Source organism: Myotis myotis, unplaced genomic scaffold, assembly GCF_014108235.1.
Source record: "Myotis myotis isolate mMyoMyo1 unplaced genomic scaffold, mMyoMyo1.p scaffold_m19_p_1, whole genome shotgun sequence".
Lineage (NCBI taxonomy): Eukaryota > Metazoa > Chordata > Mammalia > Chiroptera > Vespertilionidae > Myotis > Myotis myotis.
In genome coordinates, this window is record NW_023416313.1 from 167094496 (window position 1) to 167115794 (window position 21299).

The 21299-nt window shown below is 43.9% G+C and overlaps 1 long non-coding RNA gene across 2 annotated transcripts; it reads left to right on the plus strand.

The window, feature by feature from the left end:
• The first annotated feature begins 2735 nt into the window (after positions 1 to 2735).
• On the plus strand, positions 2736 to 21270 carry LOC118651658. 2 transcript variants are annotated; one of them, XR_004966314.1, is made up of 5 exons: positions 2736 to 2765; positions 2889 to 2983; positions 6726 to 6861; positions 7865 to 7987; positions 21172 to 21270. It is a non-coding gene; the product is annotated as an uncharacterized LOC118651658 (long non-coding RNA). The 2 variants fall into 2 exon arrangements; XR_004966316.1 differs by having other exon boundaries at positions 7872 to 7987.
• The last annotated feature ends 29 nt before the right edge of the window (positions 21271 to 21299 follow it).

The window sequence follows — 21299 nt, forward strand, 5'->3', positions numbered from 1 at the left end:
AGCAGGTTAGGGGAGTTGCCTGCAGCTGTTCAGACAGCAGCAGGTAATAATATGCAGATTTTCAGCCCTGCTGAATATCAAAGTCCATCAGCCTTCTGACGAACTTTGCATTTATTATGCTAACTACTGTTGGTCTTTGCCTCTAGCACTCAGTAAGTCTCATCACATTCTTCCACAATAGATGCTCAGTAAATGATTGTGGATTGATTTAAATACAAGTATTTATATCAAATTATTTGCTTATAAGATTAATTGAATACCTATTACATGCTCGGTCTTAAGGATGAAATGATGAATAGAAAGAGACACCAGCCTTTCCCTTATGGAACTTGCCATCTAGAGAGGGAAAATGATATCGTTCCTAGTCAATTACACAGCAAATGTGTTAGGTATTAGTTTTCCTGAAGGAGAAGTAACGGTGCTACAAGAAGATTAGAAATAAAGAGATTTTTGCCTAGTGAGGGAAATCATGGGGAGATTCTGAAAAAGTAATAACTGAGAGAAGTCCTCAAGGGTGAGTGGGAGTTAATGAGCTAATGTGAGCAGAGGGTGGGGACAGAGGGAGGAGGGAAGCATTCCAGACAAAGGGAACAGTATGTGCAAAGTAGTGTCTTTAAAGTACTTGAAAGAGCCAGTGAGTCTTGAGATTAAAGAGCAAGAAGGAGTGCAATGTGAGATCAGTGGAGAGGCATGTGAGGGCCAGACATAATTCTATCTTATTCTAGGCCAACTTTGAATAGTGGGTATTTCAGGAATGTCCAGAAAGTTTAGGTACTACATCTACATTCTCTTGATAATATTACAGCCAAGCACATCTCAAATATTCTTTGGCCCTATTTTAGGGAGTTGTTTTTTGAAACTTGCTTTGATGACACCCTTAAAAGACATCAGGACCATGAAAGAATGAAAATACATGGCCCTTGACTGCAAAGAGTGTGTGTTCTAGTTGGGGACTCACCACAGACCAAACTTAGCAACAACAATACAATGCACATAAATTAATAAACCAAATCCCTAAATGTCATAGGAGAACTCACAATTAAATAGCCCTACAGGGAAAAGGGAGGTGAGTGAGGAGTAAAAGCCCTCTCAAAGATGTGCTGTGGCACAGTCTAGATCAGTGATGGCGAACCTTTTGAGCTCGGCGTGTCAGCATTTTGAAAAACCCTAACTTAACTCTGGTGTCGTGTCACATATAAAAATTTTTTGATATTTGCAACCATAGTAAAACAAAGACTTATATTTTTGATATTTATTTTATATATTTAAATGCCATTTAACAAAGAAAAATCAACCAAAAAAAATGAGTTCGCGTGTCACCTCTGATACGCGTGTCATAGGTTCGCCATCACTGGTCTAGATGATGAGAGAGAGGAAGAGTTCTCAAAAAATAGAAATGGAGACAAAGTTCTATGAGACTAATGGAAGATAGCAAAACAAGAAAGAACCAGGGATACTTCTATTCCCTAGAAGTGATGAATGGCCTAAAGCCGTTGTTTTCTTTGGGATGCTGCAGCCATTCTTACTTTATATGGGAATTATAGATGATGGCAAGCAAGCACATGCAACTCACATGCCTGGCACAAGGTGACACTCAATAGGCATTTTGAACAATTTGGTGAAGGTTCATTCATCATACAGTAGATCCTTCACCCGCTGAGGGGACAAGAGTTTTCCAAAGGAGGAATCACAGAGTTTCTGAACTCAAAGTGTCCTGGAGTCCTGGAGAAATTCTGTCTTTCTCTCCTTTTCTCCCCAACTTCAAGATGCAGCCAACTTGTGTGGATGGTTCCGAAGACTTCCTGTAAGGCTAGGCAGTCTGGGCAGAAGAGACAATATGTGAGCCCATCATTGAACTCCTACTCATTAACACTCTGGCCATATGTGTGCAGGGATCTTGGGCAACCTGGACAGTATTCAGTGGTTCTGCCTATAGGATTATAGGTTCAGATGCAACCATCCATGAAACAAAAACTTGAATAGCAAATTACAAATATGCTGTAATTTGTAAAAAATAAAAAATAAATACTCACATGGAATTTTCAGGCACATGCAGATTTTCACTGATTAAAAGCAGCTACTGTTTTAAAATAAAATACTGTATTCCCAGCATGCTGTATGTTTTATCTCACTCAATTCACACACAAAGTTGTTTAAGATGGTGCCATTATATTTTACAGGTGGAGAGACCACGAAAGAGGGAGTAGCAGAGGTAGCGTTTTAACTCAGGTGGATTACCAACTGCTCAACTCCCAGTCATTTCTTCTGTAAAGCTTGTGTGTGCTCCCTGTCCATTAAGCCCCCACCACACTTTGAACCCACTAATGGTATAAACTAAAAATATTATATGGTAATTATTTAGGATTTTGTGAGACCTTCTTTAAGAGCATTTTTAGCATGTGTCTGGCACATGGTGGACCCTCCAATATTTGTAGAGTAAATGGGCTAATTTTAGCAAAAATAATAGTAATTATGCTAAAGAGCCAACCGGAGACTACTTCTCCCTCTCCTCTCCTCTGATTCCAAAAAGAATATACCTCTTTAAGACAGGTACCCAGCCTCTTTTGTAGCTGCCTCAGGGGTTTAGAGACCCCTGGAAGCCAGAACCCTCTACCCTACAGTCTACCCCACCCTCCCCCCCAGGAAGCCTCATCAGATCATCCTGGTCTGAGCACAGAGCCTGGGTCCCTAAATATACATTCTCCGGCTTGTGTAGAAACTTGTTTGTCCTGGAGCGAGACTCAAGAATGACTTAGCGTGACTCAGTGAGAGCTCAGAAAAGGGAGGGCTGTTGTGGTTTCTCCTCTTCCTGTGGAAAGGTCAGCTGATCCTTGGCCTGGGCTCCAAGCTGCCAGTTTGACATCCCTGTTCATTCACTTGGCCCACAGCTCCTCCTTCTCTTCCCTCAAGGCCAGGATGACGCCTCCAGGGATTCAGAGCACATTTGAATCATAGCAGGAGGTCGAGAAGGAGGAAATGAGAGGTGAGGACAAATTTTCCTTTCCTTGGCTGAGTGGGTAATAGGCCCAGTTGTCATAATAACCAGCAGTCATTGGGCATGTCCGGAATGCCAGCCACTGTGTGAAGGGCTGTAACGCACAATAAATGTTAACTCATCCTGTTATTGAATGCTTACTCATTCTATTACTGAATGCTTACTCTGTACCAGACACTATTCCAAGAGATTTTACAAGTATTAACTCATTCAGTCCTCACTACAACCTGATGAGGTGGGTCCTATTATCATCATCATTTAACAAGTAAGAAAAAGGAGGCAGGGAGAGAATGATTAACTTCATCAAGGCCACTGATCTGGACTGTGGTAAAGAGGGCTTTGAACTCAGACATCCCGGGTTCAGAGCCCATCCATTTAACTACTTAACTATAGAGCTAATCCTTGCAAAAGTTTCTGCAGTGGTTACCATTCTTCCCATTTTGCAGATGAGGAAGCTGAGGTTCCAAGGCTGTTAAATGACTGGGTTAGATGTAGAAGCAATTAACTGGGGTAGGAAAAAGGGGACTTTGTTCTGGCTACAGAGCCTGAGCTCATTCCCTAGCACCATGCTGAACTGAAGCTCCAATAGGGTTTCTGGCAGAAAATATTTACAAATTGCCAGATGGGCGGCATGGTCAGGGACTGTTCTCTAGAAGATTCTAAGGCTGCTGACTTTGTCCTTACAGGACACCTTATTCTCAGGATGGCTGTGGCCACCACCCACCAACAGACCTAATGCCCTTCCTCAAAACTCTCACAAACCTGAGGCCATCCAGCCTGGCTCCCAGTCAGTGGGGTCTCTGATACTCACTTCGGGACCCAGGAGGACCAGGGCACAGGACCTGTCTGTGCTCCACCTCCTGGCCCTACACTCAGACTGAGAAGCTGGGATGCCAGATGAAATTGCCCATGTGTACTGCCTTCCTCCTAGTTCCCAGGCTCCTCCGTTGCTTTTGAGGAGGTGAAGTAGATGGCTGCCTCCTGAGGAGCATCCGTTGTCCTTGTCCAAGTGCACATGGTTTTCAGTACTGCAATTTGCAACTACTTTATAGGCTTGGCTGGTGCCTGGTCCTTGAGAAAGGGTCAATGACTAGGACGAAAAGGTGCCACTAGCTTACGTTGTGCCTCTGGGAGAACCACTTTTTGATTCCCATCCAAGCATGTGGTTTGAGTTTCCTTGGCCAGAAACGGTGACTGGAGCCCAATCTGCTCTGTGTCCATAGGAAACTTCACCGAGGTTTACGTATGGAAAGCATTTGGGGCAGTGTCAGTCTTGGCTAGGGGGACAGGTGGGAAGCAGCCGGCAGTTCTTCTCTCAGCTGCCAGACTGCAGAGAGAGGCCCTCGCCTCCTTCCACAAGGTGTTTCCAATAAAAGGGGTTCACTTCCTTCATTAGAAACAAAACAAACACATATTGATAATGGCATGGCATTTTTTTAGGAAAAGAGGAAAACAGTTTTCAAATGTCCTTGGTGACCACCTCTGGTGCACCTCTCAGAAAGGCTGGTGCGGGAGGAGAGAAGTGTATCTATGGGGAAAACAAGAGGCGCACCCCCACAATTTCACCACTAAGCCTGGATCCCCAAACAAGAGGGTAGACAGTGTCTGCTTAGCTGCACCATAAACACCCAGGCTTGAGGAGACAGAGCCTAGCCTCCCTATTGGGCAGATGAGGCCCAGAGCCAGGGAGGCCAAAGAGCCTGGCCAGCAGTCAGGAAAGAACTGCAGCTAGAACCCGCAATGCCTAATCACAGTAAGCCCTGATTTATGGCAAGTTTTGTTTCACAGCACCACCTCACCAATTGAATATGCATTTACAATCATGTGCCACTCAATGACAGGGGTACATCTAAGAAATGCATTGTTAGGTGATTTCGTGGATGTGTAAACATCCTAGAATGCACTTACACAAACCTAGGTGGTCTGGCCTAGCACTACAGGTAGGCTGTATGGTATAGCCTACCATCCTAGGCTACAAGCCTGTCTGGCATCTCATTGTACAAAACAACACAAAATTAAATCAAGCACAAGTGAAAATGATGCAATCAAGAGTCTCGGTAATCATGAGATATGTGAGGCTGCTGCCAAAGTGGCATAGCACACTGCTTACAGCAAACATTTTTTATAAGTAGAAAGAGTACACTCTAATAATTAAAAGTATAAACCAGTAACATAGTCACTTATCATTATCAAGTATTATGCACCTTACATAACTGTAAATGCTATACTTTCATATGACTGGCAGTGCAGTAGGTTTGTTTACATCAGCATCACCCTAAACACAAGTAATGTTGGCTATCACATTAAAATGGCTACACCAGCACTAGGTTATAGGAATTTTTAAGCTCCACTACAATCTTTAAAATATATATATATACTAGAGGCCCAGTACACAGCCCGGCCTGTGTCCTCCCTCAGTCTGGGACCTCTTGGGGGATGACGACCTTCTGGCTTAGGCCTGCTCCCCGGGGATGGGGTCTAAGCTGGCAGTCAGACATCCCTCTGGCAGCCCGGGAGCCCTCAGGGGATGTCTACTTGCCAGCAGGGAGCAGGCCTAAGCTGTAGTCAGACATCCTTACCGCTGTGGAGGCAGGAGAGACTCCCACCACCACCACTGTACTGGCAGCCTTCAGCCTGGCTTGTGGCTGAGCAGAGCTCCCCCTGTGGGAGCACACTGATCACCAGGGGGAAGCTCCTGTATTGAGCGTCTGCCCTCTGGTGGTCAGTGTGTGTCATAGTGACCAGTCATTCCCAGTCGTTCTGCTGTTAGGGTCAATTTGCATATTACCCTTTTATTATATAGGATAGAGGCCTGGTGCACAGGTGAGGGCCGGCTGGTTTGCCCTGAGGGTATCCCGGATCAGGGTGGGGGTCCCGCTGGGGTGCCTGGCCAGCCTGGGTGAGAGGCTGATGGCTGTTTGAAGCTGGTCACACCCCCTTCAGGGTAGGGGTCCACACTAGGGTGCCTGGCCAGCCTAGGTGAGGGGCTGATGGCTGTTTGCAGGAAGGTCAAGCCCCCCCCAGTGGGGACCCTCACCCCATGGAGGTTTGGTCAGCCTGGGTGAGGGGCTGATGGCTGTTTTTAGGCTGGCCACACCCCCTTTAGGGTGGGGGGTCCCCACTGGGGTGCCTGGCCAGTCTGGGTGAGAGGCTGAGGGCTGTTTTCAGGCTGGCCAAGCCTTCCCGGCAACGGAAGCTCCCAGCCTCTCCTTTTTCTTCTTTTTTCTTTTTTATTCTGGGATTTATTTACCTTCTATAATTGAAACTTTGTAGCCTGGAGTAGAGCTCAGAGCCAGCCAGGATGGGCCTCCTGCTCGCTCCAGCTCCATGGCCATGGCCGGCTGAAAGCAGGTATCTGGAGTTTATTTACCTTCTATAATTAAAACTTTGTTGCTTTGAGTGGAGCTCAGAGCCGGCCGCGGCAGCTGGGAAGCTTGGCTTCCTCCATCATTGGGGCAACCAAGCCTCCTGCTTGCTCCAGCTCCGTGGCTGATGGCTGCCATCTTGGTTGGGTTAATTTGCATATAGTCGCTCTGATTGGCTGGTGGGCATGGCTTAAGGCATAGCGAAGGTATGGTCTATTTGCATGTTTGTCTTTTATTAGTGTAGATATATCTACACTAATAAAAGAGGAGCATGCAAATTGACCATCCCTCTGCTACACCCACCAGCCAATCAGAGCTATATGCAAATTAACCCAACAAAGATGGCGGTTAATTTGCATACACAGGCACAGAGTGAAGACTGAAGACACCGTAGAAGGAAGCCAAGCGCTGCAGAAGGGAGCAAAGCAGTGGAGCAAAGCAGCGGAGAAGGGAATGGAGCCAAGGCCGCGGAGATGAAAGTGGAGCTGAGGCAGCGACATGGTAGGGAGTGAGGCAGTGGCAAAGGGAGGGAGCAAGGCAGCAGAGACAGGAGGGAGCGAGGCAGCAGAGAAGGGAGCAAAGTCTGCCTCAGCGGGCTTCGCAGCCTCAGAAAGCCCTGTTCTTGCAGGAATAGGCCTGAGGAAGCCCTATTCTTGCAGGAATCTTTCTGCAACGGGCCTCTAGTATAAATATATATAGTGTGTGTGCTCCCAGACCATGTATGTGCACACCCTTCTGCAGAAGTAGAGATATTTGCCTGACTTCTGGCTCCTGAGTATGCTTTGTGTTCTACCTGGACCTCTAAATTTTGGGGCTCACCTTATTCCTAACATTATTTATACAAGTCTTTCATAAGATATGTATCTATAAATATTTTTCTCTATCTGTGGCTTGTCTTTATTCTCTTGACAGAGCCTTTTAAAAGCAGGAGTTTTAAATTTTGATGTAATACAATTTGCAATATTTATTTCTTATGGATCAATCTATTGATGCCATGTCTAAGAAATCTTTGCCAATTCTAAGGTAATAAAGATTTTTCTTCTTAAAAAAATAAAAAATATATGTATTTATTAAATTGATTGGGATGTCATTGGTCAGCATGAACATAGAGGCTCTGGGCTTCTATGTTACAATCTCTGTATATTGCACTGTGTGTCCACCACCCAAAGTCAAATCTTCTCCTGTCACCATGCATTAGGACATCCTTCATTGATGGAACGTTGTTATGTAGCACATGACTATACTCATGTGTGATTGATGCTGTAAGGCATTGGATCTCAACTGGGATTCATGTGATAAATGCCTGGAATGCTTTGAAAAGCATCAATAATACCCAAAACTCATACCCTGAGATTCTATTTAATGGGAGTGGCATGAGGCCATAGCCTGGGTATTTTTAAAAGCTTTATGGGTTGAAAGTTCATGGGTTGAAAGTCACCAGATTGAGAGCTACTACTTTATGTGGTACAAAGATGAAAACAATGAATTTGCTTTCTCCCATGAGTTCACAGGGAGACAGGCAGATATGTAAATAACTCAGGCTCCAGTGCTAGGTGCTATAGAAGATCTGAGAAGGATGTGTGATCCTGACTGAACCATCCTATCTTCACCCAGAGCACTAATTTGGGTAAGTAAACTACTGTTTATTCCTCCTAAGTAAAGCTTACTTGCCTTTGCAGGCCTATCTTAAATCACTCCTCTTCCCTAAGGCCTTTTAAATAAGACACCAAATACAGTTGGTGTGCCTCTTCTCCGAACTCCTACACTATCAACAGGCTGTAGGCAAACAATCCAGGGCTAAATTATATGTGATTTCTATTGTTACTTTAGAGTAATCATAAAATGAAAGCTCCCATTTATTCAGGGCATATTATATGCCAGGCACTCTGCTTTATGTTTCCCATACATTGCTGCTAACATTCGCAGGAGCTCTGTGATGCAGGCATCGATATACCTATTGTACAGATTAAGAAACTGAGACTCATCGATGTCAAGTACCTTGCCCCAACCCGACAGCTAGTAAGGACATATGAATCTAGGTTAATATGCCTCTGAAGTTCTTTCAAGTGCATCATTTTATATCAAATTTAAACACTCTTTATTATAACACTAGAGACCCTTTGCACGAAGATTTGTGCAATAGGCCTTCCTTCTCCTGGCTGCTGGCACCGGTTTTCCTCTGGCACCCGGGACCTAGGCCTTTGGTCCAGCCACAGCAGAGAAGCCAAGCCTCTTCAGTCTTCAGTCCAGTCATCTTCAGTCTTTGCTCCACACCTGCATATGCAAATTAACCACCATCTTTGTTGGGTTAATTTGCATACTCACCCTGATTGGCTGGTGGGTGTAGTGGAGGGACGGTTAATTTTCATGCTTCCCTTTTATTAATGTAGATGTATTCTTCACACATTGTTTTGTAAGCTATAAACTTCTTTGCTATTCATTCTTTTATTTAATCCTGAGAATACCCTTGCTATCAGCTCTGTTTGACAAGCGAGGGAATAAAGACTGGAAAAACTAGGTAAAATGCTCAAGATCCCATAGCCTGGCCATGATCCCAGTTGTTCTTATTCCAAACGCAGGGCTATTTCAACTGTTTTCATATGCCATGTGCCAAACTCTGTTCCTCATTGACCTGAAGTCCCTTGAGGGTTTTATGCTACGCCTATATCCCCGAGAGATCCCAGAAATGCAGCCTGTTGCTTTATTAACTGATATGCCAAGAAGTAGTAAGAATGTTCTCATGAGGCATCCCAGCCCTAACGACCTGAAGAACAAAACCCGGGGAGTTCTTTGGGGGCTGGAAAGAACTGTTGAGGTGGAATGACTGGTTCTTTTAGTGCCATGACTAAGTTATATTATTTTTAAAAAAGGCTTCCAGTCACTATTTTGGAAGGTATGATTCCCCAGTATCTACATTAGTTAGCAGAAGCAAGCAGCAATGTGAATTAAGTGACCAGTGGAAAACAGAAAGACAACTTCCATCGCCTCCCCCACAGTCTCTTATTTGAGTCCCAGTCACCTCCGTATGACATAAAAGCATCTTTTTATTTATTTAGTCACATCCCACCTCATTTTCCAAAGGACTCAAGTGGTTTGAAATAGAGGAATAGATACAATAAACAGAGATAAAATATAAACAAGTAATGACAACCCAGGCTGGGGAAAATGTAAATATAAAAAGTTAAATCCAAGGAAAAATACTTTATTAGTCACAGAGAAAAAACTGCCTAAAGCCCTGAAGATTGCAGTGCATTTAAAATAGACCTTTCGTGTGTGGGGTTCAGTTAATGAGGTCTTTAAGAACTCAGTAACTCCTGTGTGGTTTTACTTCATGCTGGATATTGACACAAAATAATGATTAAAGCAGTGAAACAATAGAATTTCTCCCCAGGATGTGGTCAACACACTGTATTCATGCATCACTGGTTAAATGGTAGATACATTTTCTAAGTCTAATGTTGCCAAAAGACCACGTCAATGCTTTGTGCAGAAGAGAACTTTCATTGTCTGAATCATGCTCATTCATTCATTTAGCAGATATTGTGACAACAAAGTATCTTCCAGGAACCATGCAATTCACTGGAAATTTGAAGGCAAATATGGTCTGGGTCCCTTCCCGTAGAGTATCTCTCTCTAGAGGAGAAGACAGGCTTGTTAATAGAAAATCAGCATGATTGTAATAGTGTGATCCCAGGGGTATGCATAAGAACTATAAATGCAGTCACGGGGACAACTGCTTCCCTGAAGCCGACAGGTGTATCTTATCTTCTAACCAACACACATCCAGTTACCAGGACACTGGGGTTCCGAGTTGAGGGAGCTTTCCTTAATCAAGTGCACCTGGGGGAAGCTTAGAATAAATAACTTACCTTTGCAACTTGTTAAATATCTCTGTATTTTTTATTTAATTGTGTGGAGAAATGAGGTATGAAAAAAAAAAAAAACAGCAGAAAAAAGAAATGTATGGAAATACTGTAGAAAATATTTTGTCCTATCCAGGTTAGTGAGGTGGATCTTGGCGTGGCATAGGGGTTTTGTTTTTGGCAATCCTCCATTGGAGAAAGGTACCTTCAGAGACACAGTCAACTTTCTAGCAGACCATGCATCCACTCAAACCACCTAGTACCACATTTAAAACAAAAATATGGCAATTTGAGAGAGATGAGGTTGGCAGGTTTGTCTGCTGCTGATCAGCACCAAAACCTGGAAGACAGTAACAAAAGTGACCAAGTCTTTTAAGCCTGCAGAGCTCTGGGGCTGACTCAAAAATTTGGAGCAACCTGTTCTGGCTGACCTGCCTGAAAAATACTTTCATGGCCATAAAAAATTTGGAAGCACTTTACTAAACAATATGGGGGAAAGCAACCTGTGTTGAAAGTTTGCTGAGACTGATTCCAGTCGGTGGGTCTGGAGAATCCCCAGAGCAGGGCTCCATGGAAAATCAGTACATTCCTGGTGTTAGCTCAAGGCATGTGCTGACTTTCTACAATAGAAACAAAGAAGATAAGATAACTTTTAGAGAAAACAACCTGCTATTTTCTCCTTATATTAACTCATAAGATGGAAAGAGGGGGGGAAAAAACAACAAACAAAGTTAAGAAATAATGAATCCTGGAAACTCAGGGAATCCGCTAAAATAAAGACTTGTAGTGAGTAGTGTGCACACTCGTGACCAAAAGTAAGCCACCAGGAACTAGAAAAACTGAACTCAAAAACTGAGTGTCTGAGACATGACATTGGGTTAAAACCACAGGCCATGGGAGAACCAGACCCTTGGGCTTTGGATCCCAGCTTCATATATATATAATTCAGTGGTTCTCAACCTTCCTAATGCCGCGACCCTTTAATACAGTTCCTCATGTTGTGGTGACCCCCAACCATAAAATTATTTTTGTTGATACTTCATAACTGTAATTTTGCTACTGTAATGAATTATAATGTAAATATCTGATATGCAGGATGTATTTTCATTGTTTGTGACCCACAGGTTGAGAACCGCTGAATATATATATATATATATATCCTATCTAATAAAAGAGAAACATGGTAATTAGCCATACATCTGCTACCCTTCCCATTGGCTAATCAGGGTGATATGCAAATTAACTTCCAGCCAAGATGGCGGCCGGCGGCCAGGCAGCTTGAAGTGAACATGAGGCTTGCTTGCTTCAGTGACGGAGGACTTCAACGTTCCCCGCCTGCCGCTGCTGGCCTCTGAGCTTGCAGTTTGAAACATTGTTACAATATAGAAGCTAAACAAAACCCCAGAAACCTACTTTCAGCCAGCCGGGATCTCAGAGCTGGAGTTGAAACAGTGTTTCGATTATAGAACCCAAACAAACCAGATACCTGCTTTTAGCAGCAGAGGCCTAAGAGCTGGAGCCAAGCCTCAGAGGTAAAGCTGGCCCAGAATAAAAAAAGAAAAAAGAAAAAAAGGAGCGGTTGGGAGCTTCAGTCACCCGCCAGCCCCAAAACAGCCCTCAGCCCTCACCCAGACTGGCCAGGCACCCCAGTGGGGACCCCCACCCTGATCCAGGACACCCTTCAGGGCAAACCAGCCAGCCCCCACCTGTGCACCAGGTCTCTATCCCATATACTAAAAGGGTAATATGCCTCCCAGCAACGGGATCAGAGGAGCCGAGAGGCCTCCCGGCACCGGGATCAGCATGACAGGGGGCAGCGCCCAAACCCCCTGATTGCCCTGTGGCTCTGTGTGTGACAGGGGGCGGGGCCACAACCTCCCTATCCGCCCTGCTCTGTTCGTGACAGGGGAAGGCACCCCAACCCCCTGATCAGCCCTGCTCTGTGCCTGATGGGGGGAGCTCCCCAACCCCTGATCACCCTGCGGCTCTGTGTGTGACAGGCTGCGGTGCCCCAACCCCTGCTCAGCCCTGCTCTGTGAGTGACAGTGGCAGTGCCCCAACCCCCTGATCAGCCCTGCTCTGTGGGTGATAGAGGGCGGCGCCCCAACTACCTCCATGGGCCCTGCTCTGTGTGTGATGGGGTAGAGCCATAACCTCCCCATTGGCCCTGCCCTGAGTGTGACAGGGTGCGGCACCCCAACCCCCTGATCCGCCCTGCTCTGTGCATGACAGGGGGCAGCACCCCAACTCCCCAATCAGCCCTGCTCTGAGCCTGACCAGGGGCTGCACCTAGGGATTGGGCCTGCCATCTGCCACCTGGGAGCAGGCCTAATCCAGCAGGTCATTATCTCCCGAGGGGTCCCAGACTGCAAGAGGGCATAGGCCGGGCTGAGAGAACCCCCCCTCCCCCCCGAGTGCACAAATATTTGTGCACCGGGCCTCTAGTATATATAGAGGGGCCCAGTGCACAGATTTGTGTGCAAGTGGGGTCCCTTCGCTTGGCCTGCAGGATTGGGCTGAAACCAGCTCTCTGACATCCCCTGAGGAGTCCTGGATTGCGAGAGAGCACAGGCCAGGTCAAGGGACCCCAATGGTGCATTCTCAGGGCTGGGGAGGGATGCAGGAGGTTGGCCAGCCAGGGAGGGACTGCGGGAGGGCTCCCGGGCATGTCTGGCCCATCTCACTCAGTCCCGATTGCCTGACCCCAGCAGTAAGCTAACCTACCAGTAAGCTAACCTACCAGTTGGTGCATCTGCCCCCTGGTGGTCAAGGCACGTCATAGCAAGCAGTTGAGCAACCTTAGCATATCATTAGCATATTATGCTTTGATTGGTTGAATGAACGACCGGACACTTAGCATATTAGGCTTTTATTATATAGGATTAGAGGCCGGATGCATGAAAATTCATGCAAGACTAGGCCTTCCTTGCCCCAGCTGCCAGCACCAGCTTCCCTCTGGCACCCAGGACCCAGCTGCTTCACTCATCTGGCCACCCGCAGGTACCCAGGACCCAGGCTGGCTTCCCTCTGGCCCTGGTTTCATCAGGAAGGATGTCCAGAATGATGTCTGGAAGATGTCAAGTCTAATTAGCATATTACCCTTTTATTATTATAGATGGTTCTGGGCAAGATACTTCTAAGGTTCTTCTCTCACTTGAAAAGGTGGGGAGGAATAATGGTACCAACTTCACTGGGTTATTGTGAGGATTGAATGAGATAATGCCTGTGTGACTTAGCACAATACCCAGCACTTAACAAAGGCTAAAAAAAAAAAAGTTAGCTTCTGTTTTGTAATCATTCTCTCATGTAATCCTCACAATCCTTCAAGGAAGGTCCAATGATCCCCAGTGGGGAAATGGTTTAGAAAAAGGTAAGTGTCTTCGCTAAGCAGTCTTACAGGTGATGAGCTTTCTAAATGACAGCATGCTTCACCTTCTCTCTGCTTCTCAGGAAGCCAGACTACCCATTGTGTAGATAGTTTTTCACTTCTTTCCTACAACTCAGTCTGTCTCATGGCTTTCTCCCCAATTATACCGCCTTTCTAATTCCCCATGATCCTCAACTTCCTCCATTTCCATGAGAACATTTTTTGTTTTATTGGTTTTTGTTCTTCAACTTTTTTTGTACCAAAGACATATGGGACTAGCCCACAGTAAGCAGTGATGTTAAGGAAACTTTCATGACTATTTGGACATTAGCTTGTCATCACCTTTTTTCTCAGTTTCTATTTTTGTATATTTTTCCACCTTCAAGGTACTCCCTCCAAGATCAGGACAAGGTTCCCAAGGAAGATTAAAATATTTTAGAGATCATGGACAATTCCAACTCCCAAGTCAGACCACAGACTGCTGTAATACTATAGGTGGTAAATAGAAGCTGTGATGGAACTTGGAAGAGAGAAGGACAGAGGAGAGAACATCTGTTTTCTAATACTTGAGGTGCTATCATGAGGAAGAGACTGATTCACCCTCTTCTCCAAGGGCAGAACAGGCAATGGGTGGTGTCTGTGAGGAAACAGATCCCAGGTCGGGAGAAGGAGGTGTTTTCTCACCAATGGGGCTGTCCTGTGAGGGGGTCAGCTGCTTTCAGCTCATGAGTGCTGCATCACTGGGGACATTTGAACACAGGTTGAATGCCACCTGTAGGCTTATTCTGAAGGGGATTCCTGCATGAAATAGAAAGTCCCCTGTCAGAATGCAGGAGCATCAACTGGAACACTATTACAGGAGTTAGCAGATAACTGAGAGGATAGTGAGACAAAAGTAAAAGAGCAACCTTTGAATGAGGAAGGTAGTGGTAGGTGTTGAGAAGAGTAAAGATTGAGTGACGGAGGATGCCCAAGACAGACCACCCACCTTATCACCCTGTTTCAATCATCACTGATACCCAGAGAACATAGTTCTACCTTGGAGCCATCCAGAGCACCCAGAATATGGAGAAGGCACTCTACTCATCCTCTTCCCCTCTTTCTGATGAGCCCTCCCATCCAGCAATAAGTCAACTGGATGCCTCTGGATGCTCTATGATCCTGTTTTAGAGAAAGTCTCCAGGCCACTTTTCAGAGGATCAGATAGAAAGCCCAGATAAAGTGGAAATGACAGTTGATAAGAATGAGTGTCCAGCCCAGCTAGCATGGCTCAGTGAGGTCACAGTTCAATTCCTGGTCAGGGCACATGCCCAGGTTGTGGACTTGATTCCCAGTGGGATCAATGATTCACTTTCATCATTGAAGTCTCTCTCTCTCTCTCTCTCTCTCTCTCTCTCTCTCTCTCTCTCTCTCTCTCCCTTCCTCTCACAAATCAATAAAAATATATTTTTAAAAAAGAGAATGAGTGTCCAGTGGAGAATAGCCTTCGTGGGTCTGATATCCTTGACTTCAGCCTAGTGGGTAGGTGGATTAAGGAACACCACTACTGTATGGATAAAAGAGTTTGGGGTAAAGGCAAGAGTACAAGCCCTACAGGTAATGTGGACTAGACACACATAACTCATGAGAACTACTTCTCAAAATGAGCTTATAATGATGATAATCATACAGAATAGCAAGTGGAAGAATTTTTAATGGGTATGAGTTTGCTCCACAGAACTGAAATATAAGAAATGCCTTACATTCTTTTATCTTTCTATATCCAATTAGTCTGGCTCTGAACCTCCAGTCTCCCTGCCCCATTCTCTTGACTTCTACAAGAATCTCAGGTCTTACCTGTTCCAGGAACCAGGGAAGGACCTAGTCCCTTAGTCCCTAATGAGTGTCATTATGTCCATGGCCTCCATGTCTCCACTGTTTATGTCTGGCTCCCCATATCTGGGCACAGCTGCCCTTCCAGCTCTCCGCTGGCCACAGACCAAACTACCTTGCTTGCGGATCATCCCCCAGGCATACCCAAAGCATCAAGGTGTAACACCTCCTTCTGCCTCTTGGGGTTCTGAGAGACAAGCAAGATTAGAATCTCTGCCTCTCAATAAAATGCACCAGCCTCTATCCCAGATGTGTGAAATCCATCTTTCCAGCATTTGGTCATTGGGGCTTCTCCTTAACCCTCAGAGTCCAACCTTCTCTCCAATAGTCCCGCTCTATCTAACCTCCTTGAGCCCAAATTTTCAACCCAAAGGCCTGTTAAATTTCCTCTGGGGCAAAGACGATGCAGCCCTCTGGAGTACAAACCTGTGGTTGCTTTTCTGGTAACCTGGGCAGCTTCTGATTATTTATTTGTATTAATTCAGCTTTTTGTTAGGGAATTTTCTTGAGAGGATGGAGCTAAACCCAGGCTACTGAACCCAGAACCCAGACACTCAATCATCACACCAGTGCTTTCCTCTACAAAATTAATAAATGAATCCAGCAATAAATAACCTTCTCATTCTTTCTGGGAGGATGCTGCAGCAGAACATAAAATACAAGTAAATGACTCAGATTAACTAGCCAGAATGATACCAGTTAAATCCCAGGGGCCCCATGGGCCAGACAGTGGGTATCTAAGGAGGAAGTGATGTTCTCACAGCACCTGGCAAAGCCCAGAGGTCCCGGGAACTGCCTGGAGGTTACCTATCCTCTCTGTGGGCTGCTGGGGGGTGCGGTGCATCTGCCCAGGATCATTGCAGCAGCGCCCTCACTGTTCTTTACAGCATTAATTTGCTGTGAAGAGGCCTGAAACACTCCCCCTTTGAGAGCACCTTCTTTCCCCTGCCTCTCCAGGCTCTCCCTTTCCCTAGGCTGCAAAATAAAAATAATTTATTATCCCCTAACAACTACTGAAACTATTATGCCCTTCAAACCTCTTTAAAAAGTAGTTGCCGTCCATACATTGTATTTTTCCACCAGCCATGTCTCAACCTTCTACAACCCAGTAAAGACCATATTCATATTTTTAAATCTCTAAAATTAGGAATAAATTTTACATGCAATGACATCCTTAAAATTCTAAAATTGACAATATTTTTTTGTTTCCAAGTAGCCTATAAATTAATGACGCATCTTTGAATTCATGCCATCCTAAATTCTATGAACTATGGTATGTGTAATGCTCCGTGGAAAGATTCTAGATTAGAACCTTCCCAAGGGCAGGGAAGAGAAACTGTTTCTGTTTCTTATACATCTCATACCCTCACCTCCCACACTCAGTGCTTAGCCCAGCAGTGCTACATGTATTAGCACATTACATCTGAGATGATGAAGTGTGTACTGACTGTAAGTTCTCTTACACTGAGAACTTTGAGGAAGAAACAGAACCGTAAAACAAAGTCCAGTCAATCAAAGAGATATTCCTGGTGATCTTTTCTATCATCAAAAATTTAACTGAATTCCCAAACTCCTGAACCATAATTATTTATAAATGTTTTATTTATAAAACTACTTAATCAACAATGTCAGTAATTCATACAGATACAAAAAAATCATTCACAATACCTAAGGATATTTTGTCATCAATGTTGTGCAGTTAAAAGGTATTCCTGGTGTTCAGAACATCATTTTATAGCTTTACAAAACAAACTATTAGCTGGTATAGCAAACCAGCACCAAGGAAATATTTTGACTTGCCTTATAGTATCTATGAATTACTTGGCTTAGAATTTTGTTTTTTTATCTAGTCAGACCAAGTTGGTACCTTATGAAGAAAAATGAATTGTTTTCATATGTGACTTAGAATGTGGTCAGAATAAGGCTGGGTGCCAGGCACCATTAGCCGTGGGGCAGCACCGGTCATGAATGACTCATGTCCATTCTTATTAGTCAACATCCCTGCCAAACTGATTGATAATAACTTTAGTATCTCCCCCAGTCACCTAATTATGAGCCCCAATTCTTTTACATCTATCAAAGGGACATCATTTCAAGAAAGTAATAGGAATTTTATTCAAAACCTCTTCTGAGGATGCTCTGTAGATAGTGGAATTCATCTCTAATCTCAGTGCATCAGCTATACTTACATGTTGCTGCACACTGAGGGAAGATAATCAAAGAGGGGACCAGCAGTAAGATCATCTTCCATCAAAGGAATATCCTAGCCCTAGCTTGTTTGATTCAGTGGATAGAGCTTCGGCCTGCAGACCAAAGGGTCTCAGATTCAATTCCCAGTCGAGAGCACCTACTTCAGCTGTAGGTTTGGTCCCCCTGCTGGTCGGAGTGCATGTGGGAGGCAACCAATCCATGTGTTTCTCTCACATAGATGTTTCTCTCTCTCCCCTTCCACTCTCTTTAAAAAATCAATGGAAAATTATCCTCAAATGAGGATTAACAACTACAAAAAAAGGAATATCTTATTCACTGCTCACACTACCTAGAAGCCAGGAAGAATAGAAACATTTATGACCAGAATGAACCAACCGCCTTTCTCTTTGATCATTACCTTCAAATTATGTTAAGCATCATATCTTCGTGTATCCTGATTCAATATGATTTTTCTGTATGAGCCCAGGGCTGCAGTTTATTAAAAATTTAAACTTGCCCCTGCAAACCTTACAGGAATCCAAACTGAGATAGCCAGAGATTTTTGGCCAACTCATTATTATTTCTTGAGCACAGGATGTTTACCACACTGCTCCAAGCTGATCTGCATTCTGCACGGGTTATAGGAGTAGATCTGCCAAGGGGTTTGGAAACTCTAGGACAGATAGGCCCCTCTCTTGGTTAAGTTATAGCTCCACACCTACAGATTTGCCCAGCCAGGGCCTCCAAATATGTTGCAATGAGCATTTTGAAACACATGGATCATGTTCTGGCTTCCAGGCAGTTCAGCAAAATGCTTCGGCTGGAGAATTGCAAAAGTTCGTGATTTGTCACCAAGGAATGAAATCTGACGCAGTAGAGCAAACTGCAGACATTTAATACCAGATGTCAATGTAAAAATTGGAAAATTGTGGCCCCGCGTCATTATCTGACTCCTGACCGGCAGAAATCCACCCCAATCCAGAAGGCATCATAATTTCTGCCTTCTTCCACTATTAAACTAGGGAGGAAATCGTGCTTATTTGCATCGAGAGAGAAAGAGAACACCTGAAACACACATTTCAAAACACCGACGTTTGTTTGTACTCCTTCCCTGAATCTGTACACGTGAGGAATCGAATGACTGCTTCAGAAGGAGGGATGGACTGTTCAGGAATCTCGTGTCTGTGAGGAGAGAGAGCTGGGTGTGGAATGAGGAGTTGTAGGTAAGAAGCTCTGGATTAGGTGTCAAATCTGAGTGACTTTTTTACTTTCTGGAAATATAGGGCAAAGCACTTCACCTTCTCTGCAGCTCATTTCCTCTTCCTGAAAATGGGTTTAACATGAATGCTCTGACCACTACACAGGATTGTGGTGAGGCTCAAAGAACACTGTGTAAATACATAAAGAAACTGAAAAATTATGTACAACTATGAAGGAAATCACTCAAGCTTTGTTGTTTCAACCTGAATCCTGAGGAAGCTGAGGCTTAAAAAAACTCCTCTAAAAGGCTCTTCATTAAGTGGTGCCTCGAAAATTGGAAAGCCACATACAAAAGAGTGAAGCTAGGCTGCTATTGGATACCATACACAAAGTTACCTCAAAAATGGATTAAAGACTTAAATATAAGACCTGAAACAATTAAATACATAGAAAAAAAATAGATACCAAACTTACGGTCCTTGGTGTCAGAGAGGCTTTTATAAACTTGATCCCAAAAGCAAGGGAGGCGCGGGGGTATAGCTCAGTTTTAGAGCATTTGACTTCAAAAGCAAGGGAAGTAAAAGCAAAAAAATAAATGAATGGGACTATATCAAACTAAAAAGCTTCTGCCAGAAAAAGAAACCATCAACCAAACAAAAAGGCAGCCAACCAAATGGGAGAAAATATTTGCAAAGAATACTACAAATAAGGGGCTAGCATCCAAAATATATAAAGAACTCATACAACTCAACAACAAGAAGAAAACAATCTAATTTAAAAATGGGTAGATGATCTGAAAAGATACTTTTCCCAAGAAGATATACAAATGGCCAACAGATGTATGAAAAGATACTCAATTTCACTAGCCATCAGGGAAATTTAAGTCAAAACTACAATGAGATATCACCTCACACCTGTTAATATGGCTACTATTAATAAAACAAGAAATAACAAGTGTTGGTGAGAATATGGAGAGAAAGGAACCCTCATACACTGCTGGAGGGAATGCAAATTGGTACAGCCACTGTGGAAAACAATATGCAGGATCCTCAAAAAATTAAGAATAGAGCTGCCATATGAAAATCTGGAAACATTTATTTGTAAGATATATGTACCCCTATGTTCACTGCAGCATTATTCACAGTAGCCAAGAGATGGAGACAACCGAAGTATCCTTCGATGGATGATTGGATAAAGAAGATGTGGTACATATACACAAAGGAATTCGACTCAGCCATAATAAAGGATGAAATACTGTCATTTGCAACAATATGGAGGGATCTTGAGAGAAGCAGCTAAGAAAATAAGTCACACGGAAAAGCACAAGAACATATGATTTCACTTACATGTCAGATATAAAACAGAAATCAACAAACAAAAACCTACTTATAGGCACAGGTAACAGTTATCAGAGGAGAAAGGGAGAATGAAGAGGGTAAATATATGGTGATAAAAGGAAACTAGACTATGGGTAGTGAGCACACAGTGCAATATATAAATGATGTATTATAGAATTGTACATGACACTTATGTAATGTTATTAACCAATGTCAATAAATTAAATTTAAAAAAAAATTCCTCTAAGTCCAGGGATGAGGTGGAAAGAACTTTAAAATGACCCTCTTCTTACCAGACGGAAGTATCTTACCTTTGTTTCTATATACATTTGATATGTAAAGCAGCAGAGAGGAAAGGAGAGAGTGTGGATATAAGATCTTAGTAAATTGCAAGAAATTGAGTTTATTCAACTGACCCAGGCAAAAGCACTACCATAGGGTTTAGCATCTCTGTGGAGAGCTAAGCAATAGCAGGGGCTGTTCTAGAGAAATACAAACCAGTACAAGAGTCAAGTCCTGCCCTCAAGGGAGAATCCAGTTCTCTCTCTCCTTCCCGCCCCCCCTCTCCCTCTCCCACTCTCAAATCAACAACAATTATAATGTGCAACACTAGCAAGAAAAGCTCACAGAATGGGCAAATGAGAAAGGGTCTTTGAGACCATACTGCCTGATTTTCCTATTGATGGGCTGGGTGGCCAAGGCCGGGGGAAGTCAGTCAGTGGCATGATCCACCCACCACAAATCAGCAGCATCATGCAATGAGAAGCCAGAGAGAGCCTGGCCCCCTTGCTAATAAAATGTTCTTGATCTCACATTAACTGTGAATGAGGGTTTGTATTCACTTCTCAAATACAATCTTTGAGGAATTAAATTTATTTTTCAGAGATATATAACTGGAAACTCTTATCTCCCTTTCTCCTCTTTTCTCTCCATTGCTTTTTTCCTCTCTTGCTTTCTTCATCTCTCTTCCTTTCCTTCACAGGTATGTATACCCGGAGGCAGACGAGAGAGATGAAGATTGCAGATGTAACTCAAAGGAATACACTGAGCAATCCTATATAATAAAAGCCTAATATGCTAAGTGTCCGGTCGTCCATTCAACCAATCAAA